This window comes from Protopterus annectens, chromosome 1.part0 (assembly GCF_019279795.1).
Source record: "Protopterus annectens isolate FY-2018-M chromosome 1.part0, PAN1.0, whole genome shotgun sequence".
In the NCBI taxonomy this organism is placed as follows: Eukaryota; Metazoa; Chordata; order Ceratodontiformes; family Protopteridae; genus Protopterus; species Protopterus annectens.
Genome location: NC_056725.1, coordinates 956,240,877 through 956,260,207, shown reverse-complemented (window position 1 = coordinate 956,260,207; position 19,331 = coordinate 956,240,877). Strand labels below are relative to the sequence as shown.

The 19,331-nt window shown below is 36.9% G+C and overlaps 1 protein-coding gene across 2 annotated transcripts in view; it reads right to left on the bottom strand.

The window, feature by feature from the left end:
* TMEM200A (transmembrane protein 200A) overlaps nucleotides 1-19,331 on the bottom strand; it is a 793,972-nt gene that overhangs the window by 12,571 nt on the left and 762,070 nt on the right. For both annotated transcript variants that reach the window (XM_044064462.1, XM_044064455.1), the window contains exon 4: nucleotides 14,641-14,716. The gene's annotated coding sequence lies outside the window, so the exon portion shown is untranslated. The remainder of the gene's footprint in view (nucleotides 1-14,640; nucleotides 14,717-19,331) is intronic.

Here is a 19,331-nt window from a genome sequence, read left to right as displayed (position 1 = left end):
AAAACTAATTTGAAATTGAAACAAAGGATTTGTTCACACTAATCTGAAATACATAGAGGGGTAGACAGTAATGTATTATTTAAACATATTCAAACTATGGGAAGTTCTCATACCTTCAAATGTTGTGTTATTCAGGTAATATATATGGGAAAACAATGGGGAGATATTAAACTGGCTGAATTTAAATGGATAGATTACTTTGGAACAGCTAGAAGCCCAGGGCTTAATATCCAAAATAGTTTAAAACCTATACTTAAATTTAAACATGATTGTATTTGACTGGTGTGTGTGTGTGTGTGTGTGTGTGTGTGTGTGTGTGTGTGTGTGTGTGTGTGTGTGTGTGTGTGTGTGTGTGTGTGTGTGTGTGTATGTATGTTTATTTTTATGTATGTACAGATGCATATATATTTTTCTGTGACCTTGGCATTGTTTGTATGTTTAAAATTTTATAGAAAATATTTTATATGTATATATTTGTTTGTATAGCTTTAGTGTTAATGTCACATGACTTTTTACCATTTTTATCATGTGCTTACTGAGATTTTGATTGGAAGGTCACTTATTTAAATTTGATTGCATTGCAGTACTGTGGATATGCATTGAAAAAGTGCTTTGCTTGAAAGCTTTGCGTTTTATCTGTATTTGCACTATTAAAACTTTACGGTGTACTCTATGTTTGTTTTTTTGGATTATTATTTCAAAGACAGAGAGACGTGAGTGTGTAAAAAGCTTCCAGAACAGATCGTATGGTCTGCTCAATGCTAGTAAAAGAACCCAAGAATGAATAGAGAAGAAATAACTCTATTCTTATGAGAGGGGTTAAAAACAAATAGGCCTCTGGTTAAGGAAAATTTGCACCTAATGCAATATCTATGGAATCTGGTAGTTTAGACAGACAAAACAATTCTTATTCATCATCAGAATCTACAGTTTTAGGTTTTATATGTCTATGAGCCTTACATTTCTATTATTCTTAATGAAATGATAAGTAAAATCACTGTGAAGTCTGTTTTAATTATGTATGCAACAAATTATGTAGCTCAGGCTCTGACTAAAGCAATTATAAAAGTGCTATTCTATTTGCCCACTTTCATGTAAAGACAATTTATGTTACTCCAGTAACACGCTGTATTTTAGAAATTTTCTTTCTTATCACTTTTGGTTCCTCAAGTCATGGTACAGAGAGAGAAAACAAATTTATATTCTTTGTTAAAATAGAAATATGCATCAAAATCAGTAGTAAACCAATCAGGACAGTCACACAGACAAGGCATTTACTAACAAAGCTGGTGTCTTCACTGTGCAAGATCTTAAACCTGCTGTGGTGGAGTCCTACAGGATATATGCAAATAGCCCCTTGAGGACATACAAGTGTTTCAGCGCCATGGCTTTTAAAAGATTAGAATTTTTTACCTTCACTTTTTTAGGTCTTTATTGGTACATTCAAAGCAGTAATGCCAAACCCCACCAGCTGTAATCATGCCATGTTTTGCTCTTTTTCTGAGTTTATCAGTACAGCATAAGTAGATTATTTGGCCATACATCACAGTTGGATGAAGTCCCTTTGTGGATGAAAGTGCTTATTCAGTACGTAATAAAAGTTTTATTTGTTTATTATTATGGATTGGTGATTACACTATGTAGAATTAAAAAAATATATATATATATACATATATATATATATATATATATATGTATATATATATATATATATATATATATATATATATATATATATATATATATATATATATTAAATGAAACACCCAAAGATCAATGTTTACAAAGTTGACAATAAAAAGTCAACTTTGCAAACACTGGCATGCTGCTACATATGGGCTGAGCAACAATCTTGTCAAAGCTCCCATCTAATTTTATATGTATATTTTATATATAACTATATATGTGTGTGTGTGTGTGTGTGTGTGTGTGTGTGTATATACACACACAGACACACACACAAACACACAGAGACACACACACACACACACACACACACACACATATATATATACATACACATACATACAGACACACACACACACACACATATATATATATATATATATATATATATATATATATATATATATATATATACAGACACATACATGCAGACACACACACACACGCACTTCAAGTTTCTTATGGTTGAGCCCATAAGATTGAAGCTTTGAAACTTTGAATGGTTTACGTGGAGATCGCTGTACAGCACGGAACAGGAAATTTGCCATTTTCCTCACTATAGTGTGATCTTGGAGTTGGTAGATTTAATTAGCACTGGGTGTGAGGGGGGTGCAGGGGGTTTGCCCCCTTCAAAAATGTAAAAAAAAATTTTTTTGAAGTTTCAAAACTTCAATCTTACGATCTCGACTATAAAAAATTTGAAGTTTTGAAACTTCGAGCTTTAAAAGTAGACCCATACATTTAAACTCCAAGATTGCACAATCTCAGGGAAAGGGCATATTTGCTTACCACAAGAACTGTGTGATCTTGCACACCTATTGAATACCCATGTAGCTGACCATATTTTTTCAGTCAACCAACAATAAATTCAATCTATTTCAGTGGATCCATACATATATATATATATATATATATATATATATATATATATATGTGTGTGTGTGTGTGTGTGTTTACATAAAGACAGGTTTATTTACATGACAAAGAAATAAATTAAAATAAAAGTTTCTTCCTTTTTACAAAATAAAATTCAGGTACATCAAACTCCCATCCTTTGGGCAAGACAACTTAGAAAGAGTGCATTGTATAGAAATTAGCATATGTCCAGGGGTGTTAAGATGCTCAAACCTGAAAGGTGAGTGCCTTCCAATCACATATCTAGGCATACTATGATGTTTGAACTTGAAAGGTAAGTGTCAATATGCTTTACTGCACATATAAAATGTCAAACCGTTTGCTGGGGGAGGATAAACAGGGGAAGATGAAATGGAAGATTCTGAGCCAGGGGGAACGGAAGGTCTAGCTGGAATCGGCAATCCCCTAGCTACCAGAAGCTGGTCCACAACCCGCACTAGGTCTAGCTCAAAAAAACTCCTAGTTTTTGTAGTTCATTTTATTATAAAAAACAGTTACTCCATCTATTTTAACAAATTGATAGCTATAAAGGCCTTTACACTTTGAACTGCATGGAGTTTTGCTCAAAAAAATTTCATGGTGTCATTTAAGGGACCCTTCCAACAGACTGATGCATGCTTTTGAACAGTTAAATTTGTCAATGCTACCACTTCACAATACCTCACATGAGTTCAGGTTGGTGAATGACCGCAGATAGACTTGCACATCAGTAACACAGTGCTTCATAAACCAGTATACTGTTTTCCAGGTATCATAGCCTCAGAAATATTCACCAGAGTATTAACGTTGGCACCAGCCACAAGACCTAATAAACAGACATATGAAAGGAGTAATGCTGTCCTCCATCATTTTAATTTGAGTTAGCTAATGATATACTATAACCATAGAGGTAATCACTTTGGTGGCAAATCTCATGAACTAAAAATGTGTATGTAAGAATACTTCCCCACCCCATCATTTTTCTAAAGTTAGTTTAGCTGCTGGTATGTTTGTTGACTTTACTGAATTGGGATTCTATGGTAACTTTTTATGTTTGCTTACAGTTATTTTGACATATGTTTTGTATGCACAGTGTTTTACTTCTGTGTACTGATCTTCAGAGTTACCTATTAGGCTAAGAAATGCCTGGCAGTCACTTTCTCCTGAAAGATGATATGAGTATGTAGAATTATGTAATTTGACATCTATGTATGGCTTTTTTGTTTTGCAATGGAGACTATTCTTGCTTCATGTTATTCACTTCCTGTCTCTTCTTACATTGCTTTATTTTTTGTTTTTGAGGTTTATGCTTTCATTTTAATTGTGAGGTTATGTTTACCTTTATGGATGTCTTTTACTGTTCCTCACTGGGTAATACACTTCATGCTGATGATTTTATTACCCTTGAATTTGCTTAATATAAGTTACAGTCCTGAATTCAGTTTTGCTCTGTTTCTTCTTCTTTTATGCATACCTAGTGATGTATTTGAGTCAGTGGTATGTATTTTGTGGTATGTATTTCTGCTGCTTTATATATTTACATTTATTGATTTATTTATTTATTCCTGGAGTGTTTCTATGTTTTTCCCTGCTAAATGTCTTTTCATGATGGCAGTAAAATGAGGAAATAGTTAAAAAAGCACGTAGCTTGTGGACTATGCTCCAAAGGGACAACATTTTGAACTCCGTATTACCTGATTTTGTGAGTATTGCTTATAAAAAAGCTAGGAATGTGCCTGACATCCTGGTACATAATCAGTTTTGTTTACCAGATGTTAATGTTAGAGTTTAAGTACAAATAAGGGCACCGTTCCATGTGATGGCTGTTCCATCTGCCAATATATAGTGAGCTCTTTTTCTTACATTAATGGTGTTAAACTTACAGTTAGGAATGGATACAGCTGTAATACAGAGGGGATGGTGTATGTGCTGAGATGTGGATGTAATAAGTTTTACATAGGGAAAATTTATAGGAGTTTTAGCGTCCATTTGCAGGAACATATTAGGGACATAAAAAATAAAAAAACAGAGAGTCCCCTTGGTAGTCACTTCTTTACAGCACATAATTCCAACCCTGATTCCCTTAGGGGTTGTGTCCTAGAAAAATTGCAATTTGGCTTAGGTGAATGTGTTTTTAAAAAATAAACTTTTAAAAAAAGAGACCCTCCTGATTTTAAAGTATGCTACCTTGGAGCCTTTGGGACTCAACAAGGAATGTAATTGGAAGTATGTGATTTAAATTGCATGCTTAATTGATTAATTGTTTTATGCAGTATGTTATATTTAAGCAAACAGTGTTTTTGTAGCAGTTTTACTTTTGGAAGGCTGTGTAAGTCGAGATGCTAAGTGTTTCATTAAATCTGCTTATTTTTTGGATCAGTGGTCTTTGTGGTACTTTATTATTTTATTTTTTTTATTTTTTTTTAAGGTGTATTTGTTTCTATGTTTTTCCCTGCTAAATGTATTTTCATGATGGCAGTTTATTGGATTTTGAAGTCTGTCAGGGAGTAAGGACCTGTGACTGAATATAAAGTCTAGGTGGTCTGTACTAGCCTTCTTGTATGAGATTATGCAACTTGAGATTGTAGTCTGACTGGTCAATGTTTTATTTTCCCAGCTTGGTGGAATGAACAAAATCAATGACATTTGATCAAGCAAAACAGATGATTGACATGGTTGTGACTGACAATCTCTGGGTAAGGTAATCTTCGCTTTACCAGGGGATGGTACAACTTCAAATTTATCATATATAATTAGCAGGAGGTGTGGGGTGCAAGGGGCTTGCCCCTAAAAATACAACACTTGCTTTTGGTTTTGCCTACTCTTGGGTTAATCCTTGGAGCAAGTGTAGTGTCAAAGTTCCATTTTTTGACATTATGACATTGAAGTTACTGACATAAATCTTGTGTCATTTGATTAAACAGGATGTATCTATAAAACACAGAACAAATGATGAAGCTAACCCTTTCTTAAAGACATGTTTATTTTCATGACAGAGAAATAAAGTAAACATTGCTTCTTTTCCACAAAGCAATTCAGGCACACCAAATATCCTTCCTTAGGTCAATACAAGTTAGATGCAGTGTTCTTTCAGCTTCATGGACAATGTTTGCTTATACACAGGATTCAGATCAATTCAGACGTGATGTTCCCTTATACACAAAGGTTTAGGCAACTTCAGTTCAATTTGGATTCGATATTATCATATATATGTGGCTTTGGTAAAAGAGCTGTCTACAACAAACACACGAGACTACCAGAGACCACAAAGAAATAATTACGTCCAAGTAGTTTTTCTTTACAGTTCCACATAGGTAGGTATAAGCTGAAGTACCTTCATCTTCCACTTCGACAGGCTTTTCTCCTCTACACCGTAAGAGCTTCTTTCATTCACAGGAATACCTTCTGTACTCCCCCCTCCTGGCACATGTAATTCCTTAAACAGTCCTCCCAGGATTGTCTTCATACCCAAAGGTCAATAATCTGCTGAACAGCATGTACTGGATTTTTAACTGCTTTACTTGTAGCGGTCTCTCACTAAGCTTCTGCTCAGTTCTAAACTGCCTGCCTTCCTGTTTGTCTGTCTGTTTCTCTGCCAGCTCCCTTAAAAGGACACAACAAATACCACAATGCAATATGACCCCTCTAAATTGTGGAACCATTAGCTTGAGCACCAGTACCTGGTCTGCATCCTGTATGCTGCAGCCTGTCTAATGCATGGTTTTATGTTTGGCTAGTTTAGGGTCACAGCCAACTGAGACAACTTTGGGTCAGCAATCTTTTTCAGTAAAGCCATAGAAAAGGCTAATAGAATGGGCACAGAATATAACATTTTTAGATGCCTGAATGATTAATCTGATTCACATGTTCATTTCATCTTCAGTTGAGCCTTATCATTTGACAGGTCAGTTAACTTTTGCGCTTTCACTTTTTCAGACCATGTTTTCACTTATTCCTTGGCCTATTATACAGCAAAAAAGTGGGCTGATGGCATACCTTACTTACACTTAGCTGGGTTACCTGTCAATCCAGCTTGATGCAGAAAATTTAAAATTACTTGAACTTTGCATAAACAGATATTCCAATCTTCAGAGAATATGAAAATGTCATCTATGAACACTACAGCATGTCTGAAGTAGAGTGTAGGAATTCTGCCCATTAGCCTCTGGAATACTGCAGGTTCACCACAGAGACCAAAATTTATTTTAAGAAGCCATCTGGTGTGGCAAATGCTATATTCTACCCAGTGTTTGATGTTAATGGGATTTGTTAGTAACTTTGGTTAACTTTCATGTGAACAGGAATCTAGGCTTGCCAAACTACCCAATGAATTTATCTTCTCAGGGCATGAACAATGAATCAAATTTAGACATACTGTCCACCTTCCTGAAGTCAATGCAAAACCTCAAAGACCTTCCAGGATTTGGAACAATCACAATGAAACCACTCTACTCACTATGGGATTCCTCTATAGCTACAAATCCAAACACTTTTTGTACTTTGGTCGTAACTGCTTGGTCATGGTAATCCAACATTTAATTTTTAAGTGTATTTCTCACCATGAACAACTTCTATATTGTGTTTAATTAAGTCAGCTTTACTAGGTAGCTCTAATCCTATACTCTTATTTCTGAATACATGTTCTTTCATTTCTTGTCTGAAACCCAATAGCATCCTCTCTATTTACTTCATAAAATGGTATCTTAATCTTCACTTCCCCTATAACATACTAACTACAGAAATGTCAGCTTCTTTTCAGTGTTCAGCATATTTATGTGTTAGAGCTGTTCTGGCTTCTTTTCCCCAGTGCCCTCATCTAATAATACACTTCTTTTATCTATTTTGTAACATCCAAAGGGCCTTCCCACCTTCTGAGAAATATATTTCCAACAGTGGGTAATACCTATTGGTTTGCTCTCTCTAGGACAAGCATTTCTGTTATATGATATCTACTGTGTCAGCTGTGTCCTCTCCATATGATCTCTTATAATAGATATTATAGTTACAGTTATTAACCTGTCCTGCAACATTATAATCAAATGGCTGCTCAGTGGCATAGAGGAATAAAGCCCTGACTATGGTGCAGGCAACCTGGGTTCAATTAGTGGCTCGGGCAACTGATGGAGAAGCATGGAAGGTTGGGTATGTGCCCGCTGGGGTGGGGGAAGGAGGAAGTCTGATGATGATGCTCCCTGAGATGAGGCATGGACCAAACAGGGGAACTTCCCTCGGAATGTGTTGACTAGTGCAGGGAAGGGGGCAAGGAAAGAAGGTAGGTCAGATGTAAAAAAACAACTTCAGATAGAAGATGAATGGCAGACCATTCTCCAACCATTACTGAGGATGCCCTTAGGATTCTTGTTGGCCCTGAATCAAATTCAGACATTGGACTAGGGGTGAAATGGAGTGCTGGTTACCCATCAAAGGACATAGGGTACTAGAACAGCTGTCAGAATGACAGTAAGGGGGATCTCTATCAGACCTTCACAGAAGGTGCTTTTTTTCTATATCTAAGTAGCTAAGTCGCCTCGTGGATACATGCCATAAAGCAGCTGATATGGTATGAATCTATTTGAGGTTGGGCTACTTCTTTTACAGCAAAGGCAGGACAGGGCAGCAGTTGGTCAGTTTTCCCCTTCTGAATTTATAAACGTCCACGATACAGACTTTAAAGTTTTGTTAAAACATTCACCTATTCTATATATCTTTGAGATGACATATAAGTATCCTTAATGGTTCCACTTTAAAACACTAGCTAAGTTCATGCATTAATCTGAACAAGAAAATACTGCCTTGGTTAGTTAGATTTTTTTTATGGAATACCTAACCTAGAAAAGAGCGTTATTGATTATTAATTATTTTTTGTGGACTTAAAACTGACTCCTTCCAGGGGTATGCCCTCAGGAAATTTTGTTGCATAATCAATAACTGCTAAAATTCACAGCCATTATTTAAGCAAATCTATAATGTCTAGCATTATGTGATCAAAAATGACGCCTACACTGGACAAGGGTATCAGAGGATTCTTAAATTGTGAGTTGGGTACTATCATTTGGTACCCTGCACTATTGGCAAAAAAGCTTTTAACTACTTCATTTCACCAATGCAATAGCATACATCCAATAGTTTAGATTTTCTTTTGTCCATTTCCATGTGACCAGCCAATCTGGTTAATTTCATGAGATGTGGACTAAGATGTTATGGAACTGCCTCAAACAGCTTTTCCCTCCTTAGTTACTCTTTAAAACTGGTCAATCCTTAGCTCAAGTTTAGGTTATACAGTAGGTTGCTCTATTCTTTTGTTCCCTCATCTACCTTTTCTGTGTTCTCTCTAAGTGTATTGTCTTCCCACTGAAGACTGCTGAAATCTGCATAGTTTATTTAGAAGTCAGCAGAGTCAGCATTTCACTCAGCATTTCGCAAGAAAAATACAAATGCAGATATAGGTTTTACGGTTATAGTTCAATTCCCTACAGTGGACAACTCATTGAAATAATTTATCCAAAGGGGCACTGGATGATTCACTTTACCTTCCTCATGGGAGATTTTACTTGCTTTTCCTTTAGAATATTGTTTATGTCTGTTTTCCTGTGTTGGTGTAGTAAGGAGAAGCTTATAATGCTTTTCAGTTTTCCCTTTTTCCTTTTGTTTGGCATGAGATCTGAACTTCTGCAGTTTCTAGACTAATGAATTTCCTTTAAAATATTAACTAGGAGGCCTTCTCAGTCATTTTCTCCATTGATGACTTTTATTAATTCAATTGCTATAGTCTTTGAGTAAACTCACATTCCCTGTCAGTTTCTCTGCTGACTTCCAGTAGTATTTTAACAGGAGTATTTTTACATGACTGAGTTATTTACCTAACCTTTCTACCCAGAGCCAATCGTAATCCCTTTGTATTTTTTGGCCATGCATTTTTCTTTATATTGGGGCTATGTGCCTCTGGCAGCACATCTGGTTGAACATTTTTCCTCACAACGTCTATAGTTTCTTAAACTGAAAAAGTGAAAAAACCTTCACACTAAAGGTCCAGACCCACAAATCCAAAATGTAAAGCAACAAGAACGTCTGGACAACCATGCTGATAATAAAAATCAAAATTTAATAAAATAAATAAAACAATGTAACAAGGTGAGCACTTTCAGGTTATAAAACCCTTCTTCAAACACCATATAGAGCATGTAACACAGAATTTAAAATACGCAATGTCCAATCAAAACTCGATACTGAACCCTCCTCCTCTTTAGAGCGGACTTGATGGGAATGACACCATCCATACCAGGGGATCTATCTGCAGCTAATTGAATAATCCACCTAGTTTTGTTGTATTCAGTTTCATTTGTCACCCCCCCCCCTCTTCTGGACATTTTGGTGATCTGTATCACCATAAAGTTAAAAGAATGATCCATATTTAGTTTCACATACTGAAATAAAGCATTGTGAATATTGCCAGTCCTTATAGCTGACGTGTTGTAATATCCTATCTTTTAGTTTACAGTTTGTCTTTCCACCATAGAATGAACAACATATCCTGCACTGAGCTAAGTAAATAACGTTGCTAGTATGACAATCTGCATATTCTTTCAAGGAATATTTCCTACCTGACACTGGGTGGGTAAAGACCTTATCACCTCTAATATGCTGACAGGCTTTACAGTGTCTACATGGGAAAGTGCATTGTCGCCCCATTGAGGGCTGCATATTCCTGTGCTCATCATTACATAGCAAATCCTTCAAGTTTTTAAACAAAAAAGGGGATGCTCGGTTACCACCTACCCAGTTTGTTATCTGTTAGCAAAATCATCCAGTTCTGTCATATGATGTCACATATGCCACCTACATTGTTACTAAACCTCAAAGTTACTTGAAGTGGTTATTCCCATGCAGTGCTCAACTGTGTGTAATTACTTACAGCAATATCAGAGAACCAAGGCTTTGCTCTATGTGTTCTATCCTTACTGCTGTGTTTAAATGCATGTTGCACAGTGTTGTTCCTATAGCCTCTTCTATTGAGGTTATCCATTAGTAACAAAGACTTGTCCATATAACTACCATCATTGGTACATAACCTAGAAGTTCTATAAAACTGACCCTTGGCAATGTTCTCAAATGTGTACCTGGGAAGCATGCTATCGTATGCTAGGAGGCTATTCCTCCAGCATTCTAACGCACTAGAATCAGCTGCCGCAAATATACTGGGATCAAGACCAAAGGTCCCAATTGCATCTTTTCATGTTTTACCAGTTCCAGTGAAAAAGAAAGGGAACCAAATGAGGAGTTTATCACAGAATCGGAACGTGAAGAGATGGAAGATATCTCTGTGACTTCTGATGGTGATTGTAATGTTTACAACATTTCTAGTTTGCATCTGCCTGAAAATGAAATTTATGTATTAAATAAGGGACTCTCGTGTGTCCCTAGTATGCATTTGAATTATAGTAATCTTGTTTTAGATTTAAGGCTATTTGCAAGGAGTGTTGAATTGAGAAATGTATGGTGACATACAACCTATACATGTTTATGAACTGAGACAGCCCAGCACTTTTAATCTGCCAGTAAGCCCAGTTATTGACATTTTCTTAAAAGCATGTGAGAACGATATTGCCAAATATTTGAATACTAAGCAGAAGAATGTTTTTCAGAATTTGAATAAGGTACAAAGGGAGGCAATGAGGTCACATATGGGCAATAGTGAAATTACAGTAAAACCTGTGGACAAAGGACCTGTGGTCATAATGGACAGTCAGTTCCACCATAACAAAGTACTTGAAATGTTAAGTGACACCAATACTTACCAACAACTAACACCCATTGAAGTCAATATGGTTATCAATAAGGTTCAATGTAAACTATTTAATTATAAACAGAGTAATCAGATTAAAGATGTGTTTGAATTTATTTGCATTGAACATCCAGATATTCCACTGTTTAAGGCTTTGCCAAAAATAAATAAAGACCTGAGGACCCCACCTCTACGTCCCATTGTATCTGGCCAGGGCTGGGTGACTGAAAATGACGCTATCTGGGTGAAGTCTAAACTAAAAAAGTGTTTAAATTCAACAAATTGGGTGCTAAAGGACACAGCACAGTTTTTACAATCTCTACATGCGCATCTGGGCCATGAGATTGACCATATGGGTTGTTTATTTGTGACATTGGATATTAATAACTTATTTACAGTTACTGCCAAAGACTATGGCCTGGAGGCCATAGAGAAATATTTAAAACATCTAGCAGTCTTAAACAATATTGAGATTGGCAATGTTTGTTTGTTATTGGATTGTGTGTTGCGTACTAACATTTTTATGTACAACAACTCTTTTTATCATCAAAACAGGGGTATCACAGTAGGTACACCCTGTGCAAATTCATATGAGAACTTTGTCCTTGCATACTGGGAAAATCAGGTTATATTTGACACATCCATGGAAAAGGTTTTTGAGCTATTATGCTCGTTTTGTGGATGATGTGTTTATGTTACGGACAGGCACGCAACATGATTTAGATCAAATTATTGGCTACCTTGAAACCATAAAGGATTTTCTGAGGGTTAGTGTATCGTGCTCTGATATGACAATATATTTTTTTGGACATCCGTATAACTAAAAAAGATGGGAAAAAGATTGAAACATCAATTTATAGGAAGGAATGCTGGAGAAATAGCCTCCCAGCATACGATAGTATGCATCCCAGGTACAAATTTGAGAACATTGCCAAGGGTTAATTTTATAGAACCTCTCTCTAGTTATGTACCAATGATGGTAGTTATATGGATAAGTCTTTGCTACTAATGGATAACCTCAATAGAAGAGGCTATAGGAACAACAGTGTACAACATGCATTTAAACACAGCAGTAAGGATAGAAAACATAGAGCAAAGCCTTGGTTCTCTGATAATGCTGTAAGTAATTACACACAGTTGAGCACTGCATGGGAACAACCACTTCAAGTAACTTTGAGGTAAAGTACCAATGTATGTGGCATATGTGACATCATATGACAGAACTGGACAATTTTGTTAACAGATAACAAACTGGGGAGGTGGTAACCGAGCATCCCCTTTTTGTATAAAACCTTGAAGGATTTGCTATGTAATGATGAGCACAGGGATATGTTGCCCCCAATGGGGCAACAAGGCACTTTCCCATGTAGACACTGTAAAGCCTGTCAGCACATTAGAGGTGATAATGTGTTTACCCACCCAGTGTCAGGTAGGAAATATTCCTTGAAAGAATATGCAGATTGTCATACTAGCAACGTTATTTACTTAGCTCAGTGCAGGATATGTTGTTCATTCTATGGTGGAAAGACAAACTGTAAACTAAAAGATAGGATATTACAACATATGTCAGCTATAAGGACTGGCAATATTCACAATGCTTTATTTCAACATGTGAAACAAAATATTGTTCATTTGTTTAACTTTATGGTGATACACATCACCAAAATGTCCAAAAGAGAGGAGGATCTGACCAATAAAACTGAATACAATGAAACTAGGTGGATTATTGAATTAGCTGTAGACAGATTCCTGGGTATGAATGGTGTTATTCCCATCAAGTCCGCCCTAAAGAGGATGAGGGTTCAGTATTGAGTTTTGATTGGACATTGTGTATTTTAAATTCAGTTTTACATGCTGTATATGGTGTTTGAAGAAGGGTTTTATAATCTGAAAGTGTTCACCTTGTTACATTGTTTTATTTATTTTATTAAATTTTGATTTTACTATCAGCATGGTGGTCCAGACATTCTAGTTGCTCTAGTTTCTTAAACTGGGAGAAATCCTGATCAATACTTATATTATGAGATAAAATAGGCACCAGACCTACAGAGTGTAATACATTATCCAAGACCATCTTCATTTCTGCTTATGTTACAGGGTACCCCTCCGTACCTCTATGTACATATAACTTCCTACAGGTTGTATTTACACTTGTAAATATACTGCAATTTAACCAGTATAATTACGTTTCTTGAATCTAACAATTCTAATAATTAATTTCCTACCTACTACAACATTATATGTCATAGGTCTGGTGACAGCACAATGACGGAATGCAGATTCAAGTCTTCTGGAAATTAATAGGTCAGTACTATCACATTCCTTTGGTATACTTTCAGATACTCTTTGTTTAAGAGACTGTTGACTGGTGTTACCATTTGCATGAATATTGCTGTCATTATCTGTGCAATATTTTGGCTCTATGCCCTTTTTTAGTGCATTTAAAACAAGATGATTCACATGATAATGAATTTTCTTAGTTATAGAAAGAAGCATACCTAGGTGATACTTTGTACAAGCAAGTTTGGCTTCAAATTTGTATGTTCACTTAGTAACAAGTACTGAACTGGAACTGCAAGTTGTTCAGAGGATTTAAGGTCACTCTGGGCTGCCTACTTTCTTATGTTACTATGGAGTGCACCCTTAGATTTATCTACTGCTAAAACAGCCAGCATTTTGCTTACATTGTTTATATGAAGTTATAGACACAGTTTCAAAACACATTGTAGAAAATCCATTTGTGATCTTACCAGTGTGCTCATGCTAAATGTCCAGTTCTGAAATATAAAGGACTGAACTTCAGCTGAGGCAACACTTTTTGTTAAATGTTCTTGTTTTAGTTTCTATCAGTCATTGCATTGGCATCTTTCAGATTTTTGTAAATGTCTGTAAAGTTTCCGGTTACTTAAGACAATAGCCCATTCAGCCTGAGGTCAGTTCTTCCTGGTGGCATACCTTTTTATAGCATCTAAGTAACCCCAACACCATCCTCTACTACAGGCTTCCTTAGATCTGTGCTAGACTTAGGGAATCCAATTAAATGGCAAGATGGAATGACCTATTTAAGTGGTCCATTGTGTAGTAGTCCCTTGCTCTGGGAACACAAATATTTCTATCCAGTAGATGGAGTAGGCATTGTATCAGGTGGCTGCATAATGAGTGGGCTTACTGACAGCTGAGTTACACAAAAAATGCATGAGAGTGTATACACAAGACAAGCATGCCACACAAATAACAGTACTGACACAGAAATATGAACCATAAGGAACATTACATACCTCCGTGGTGGTGCAGACCCACCCTGTGCTGGATGTGTGTATCACAACATTATTTCAGTGCCGTGTATAGTCACATCTGGAAAACACAAGTGTGGATGGCAAGGTGAGCACAAGTAAACAAGTATGATGCAAAAGCATGAGTGCACACAGCAATGTATGTTTACTACTGTTTGAGTATGTTGGAAAACAGTCACTATCTGCGTCCCATGTACTCCTCCTACAATACCATGAAATTTGCAGACTTTATCAGGCAATATTCCAAATTCACAATCAAATAGGCAAGTATGACATGCCACTAATATGAAGAATCCAACAAACATTACAGCAGTACATACTGCATGGCCTTTACAATATATAATGACCAACAATAAGAAATCATGTCATGCAAACTGAAGGAGTTTTTGGAATATTCTCGAAGCAAATGACTCTGCTGGTTATACATATCATTGTCAATTACATTTCAGACCAACAGCTCTATGACACAAGTTTACAGCACCTAAAATAAATGCTGCAGGAATAAAGTCCTCACTATGGCAAAGTCAACCCAGGTTTGATTAATGGTTCAGGCAACTGACACAGTGGCAGGGAGGGTCCTCACTGACATTGTCTAATGGGAGGCACTGTCCAAAGAGGGGTGTTGCCCTCATACACAACCAGTAAATTTGGAGGTGGACTGGGTAGGGCATATAAAACACACTCTCCCCCACAGGATAGAAGCAGAGATGGCTGAGCTCCCAGAACACCCTTAAGATCCCTAACCAGCCACAGCAGCACCTGACCAGGTCTGGGAGGGGTCTAGGAGGATGTTGGTAGACCTGGCATGGAAGTGAGATACTGGGGCTGGGCGAGTATTGGTGAGGTTTGAGGGGACCAAATAAAATAAATAAATCCTGTTATACACCTTTATGCAACACACACACAAATGCAACTAAATGTGATCTGAACAAAAACAGAGTATACATCATTGGTAGTAAGACCCGGGTCTATATAATACGAGTGAATCGCACAAATTGCGAAAGCTCATAATATCGAATGTACCAGACCTCAAAGTGCTTTTTCTGAGATCGCGGTACAGTGAAGAATAGGATATTTGCCCTTTCCTCACTGTAGTGCCATCTCAGAGTTGGAATATATATATAGCGGGGGGTGTGGGGGGCACAGCCCTCCACATTAGGAAGTTCAAGGTCCAGTACGTTCGATTTTATGAGCGTTCACAATTTGTGTGATTTGCTCATACGATATAGACCCATAAGACACACCCAACAGGCCATTAACAAATCAATTTGCACAGGTGTAAATACTCCAATAAATGGCAGTGTGTCATAGTACAAAGAAGACAGACAAAAATGTTATAAAATGCTTCTGAGCTGCATAACAGTGTGTGTATTTCCATGCACACAGTGATCTAGTAGGTATTACTGTGGCACAAAGCAACTCCCTTGCATTTCACTGCAGCACAAAACTATGTAACATGAGTAATTTACAATAAGGTATGGCATCAGTGTTATTCAACACAGATACTTACCAACAGGGTATAAAAGCAGTGGTATGTGACATGGCACTTACCTGTAGGGTATGAAAGCAGTGATATACAGCAAGGACACCAGGAGGCATACTCACTGTACGCACTTCAGTACAGTATTTGTGGAGTAGGGGTAGTATCTGGTAGGCACTAAGACCCATCAGAGAAAAACTAAAAGTTAAGAATATAAATAAAATAAAATAACAGCACATGCTTGATGAGCTGCAAATTACTATGCAGTCTTACTTACGGCATTAGCATGCTTAGCATTTTTTTAGTTAACGGGTGATAACTGCCCAGTTAGCACAGTCACTTAGGTAGGGAGAAAGGTGTAAAATTCAAGCGATCTCATGGTCCTTTGATACAGCTTTACTTTCATCTATTAGCCGGTACTGAGGATGGGAGTGAGGGAGGTGTGTCACTGACATCAGCAACTGCAATTTTGCAGGTGGGCATAGGCACTGGAACCATATGGCAAGGGGTGGGTGCAACTTTAAACTAATACTTGAATGTGCCCTACCTAGCTTAAAAATAGAAATTAAAATAAAAATATACCAAATGCCCTTCCTTCTGCATCCTATTTTCTGACTAACGTAGAACATTGCTGTTTATCACAAAGTAATAAAAGATGTCATTTACCTACTAATTCTATTTTTGCAAATAGTATCAAACCTGCTATAGTTTATAAGCTTGTGACTTACTGTAAAAGCATAAGATCCGGCAAAGGAAAGGGTACAAACACAAGGTAAAATCGGGGACTCCTTAAAGCACATCTCTAAAATGTTTTATTTTGCCTAGGAGAAAAATGATGCAACAATTAAAATATCAGAATGCCACAATTTTTTCTGTAGCCCCTTTAAAGTTTAATTTGCTAGAGCTTTCCTCTCACCTGTCATCATGTTCGATTAGCTGCACAGGTGGAACCGCATGACAGCAAATGAACCGAGACTAAAACCACAACCGCAATTGCTAACTTGTTTACTCAATGATTCTCCACTTCTTTGATCAGGAATTCTAGAGAAAGCATAAAAGTAATGGTGGCACAAACGACCAAAAACCAGGACAAATTTATAAACTTAGAAAGTTGCAAGAATAAGCAGGTTGTAAATTAGTATGCTTTAATTTTGAAGGATATAAAGTCTGAAACTTGAATGAGTGCCATCTGGAGACTGCAATCTTTAGTGATTTGACAGAAGACCTCATTTTTTTAGGAATAAACCAAAAGATGTAAGGCAAAAATCTTGGACATTCTGCAAAAGTCTGGACATTTGAGAGGTGTGCCTGTATGTAGGGCGAACCTGCTTGCCTGTTACTGAAAAGGAGGTACATGCTCTCTTAATGACAGTTGTAACACCATGTCGTGTTGGTAACTTCTGAGAAAAGTGGTAACAGTTTATTGTTTGATCTGTGATATTGGACCCATCATGCCATAGCCAATAATAATCTAACAAATAGGTAAGTAAGTCTATTGGACTTATTTTTGAGGTGATACATATCTGTACGGAACTACCAAAATAGAAGGGGAATCAAAAATACACAGATGATATTTTTCTTCACTTCTGGTCCTGGATTGTGATCGGTAACAGTTAATATACATCCTTAAATAAATTAATAAAGAAAACGATGGTCATAAAATTTAAAAAGTTTCGTCGTCCCCTACCCCACCCCCCACACACAGTTTTAGGCTTTGGTAGTAAACTCCCATATAGTGATGTTTTTTTTTTTTTTTATTTCTTTTGGAAAGCAGGTCATTTGCTTCAGTTAATTTTTTTTTAAAGAACTGCAGTTTGAGGAAATGGAGCGAATGGAATTTGTAGCGCCTTGGTTTCCTTGCTACAGCTGGTGGATTGCATGCTTAGAAAAAAAACTCTGACAAAGTAAAAAACTAAGTAGTCATTACTTTTAGCTACTTGGCCACAGCTGCATTCATCTACGTGATGTGGTAGAGTTTAATAACTAGTATTTAGCCACGTGCCTTTCTTTTCTCTAATATCGTTGTAGGATTTGTGTATGTTTCAGTGGTCTGGGCCCTGATCTTCCCTTAGTATCTTTTTACCCTTCTGGCAGCTGCCCTTCAAAGCAGGTATCATTTGCATTCCATCCACCATGGCTTCTCAGGAAAGCCTGACAGCATGGCTCTGGCAGTAGCTTAGGGAAACAGAAAGGTTGAACAAAACAGAGTTGACAGAAGACAACAGTGCATCAGTGAAGGAAAACTGGCTTGCAGACAGCTGGGAGAAGCCAATTAGCAAACAAAATGGACAAAGGAATAAGTAAGAAATAGTTTCTTGAGCAAGACAGAAAATATCAGTTGTTCCACCCCTGAGCAAAAAAGTTGAGAACTAAAGTAGGGGTTCCCTGTAGAACTGACCAAACAGTGCCTATTGAAATATTAGTAAAGTATTTAAAAATTGCCCTTTATTTTAGGATTTGTGCCTGATTCATGAACAAACAAGTTGATAGCTACGGTGGAGGTTCTCTGTAGCAACCACCTGAAGCAGCTCATAGGTTTAAAGGAGTTACAAGACAGCAGAGTCAAAAGACTGCTGTCACCTTGCCTAACACCCTTAGGTTTTACCTCTTTTTCTTGGGAAGGACAAACTCAGGTCATTCCAGGAACAAATTTATGGGATCCCATCCAATCATCCTGGACAGATTTGGATACATTTTTAAGGATGTTATGGTGTCACATTGTTTAACTTGCAGAGAAAGTGTGCCCCAGAGATGAGGTAGGCATGGGGCAATAAATGTGTCCCTCCATCAAGTTTTCTTTGTATGTTGTTGAAGGTGTAGATGTAGTGTTGTTGTGTTGGTGGAATTATTTGATTTTCTGAGATTCAAGAGAGTATACTGTATTTTTGGTCTTAGAATGTATCTTCAGCACATGCTCCGTTATGATGATATTGAGTGCAAGAGATATTGACAGACAAGGGATAACATTCTCTGGAGTAAAGTTTGCCCTGAATTTGTCTGCTGCTGTTTTAGCTTGTCATAGTGGGCATTGTCATTTTTAATTAGTTTCAGGCACTGTTGGGTGTTGTTTATTGGTTTTCTAATAAAGATGCAGAAGGAATTATGATTATCCTTTGCTTCAGAGGTTAATTTAAGTTTGTGTTAAAATTTACATTCTATACTGATCCACACTGACAGGATCTAGCACACATTCATT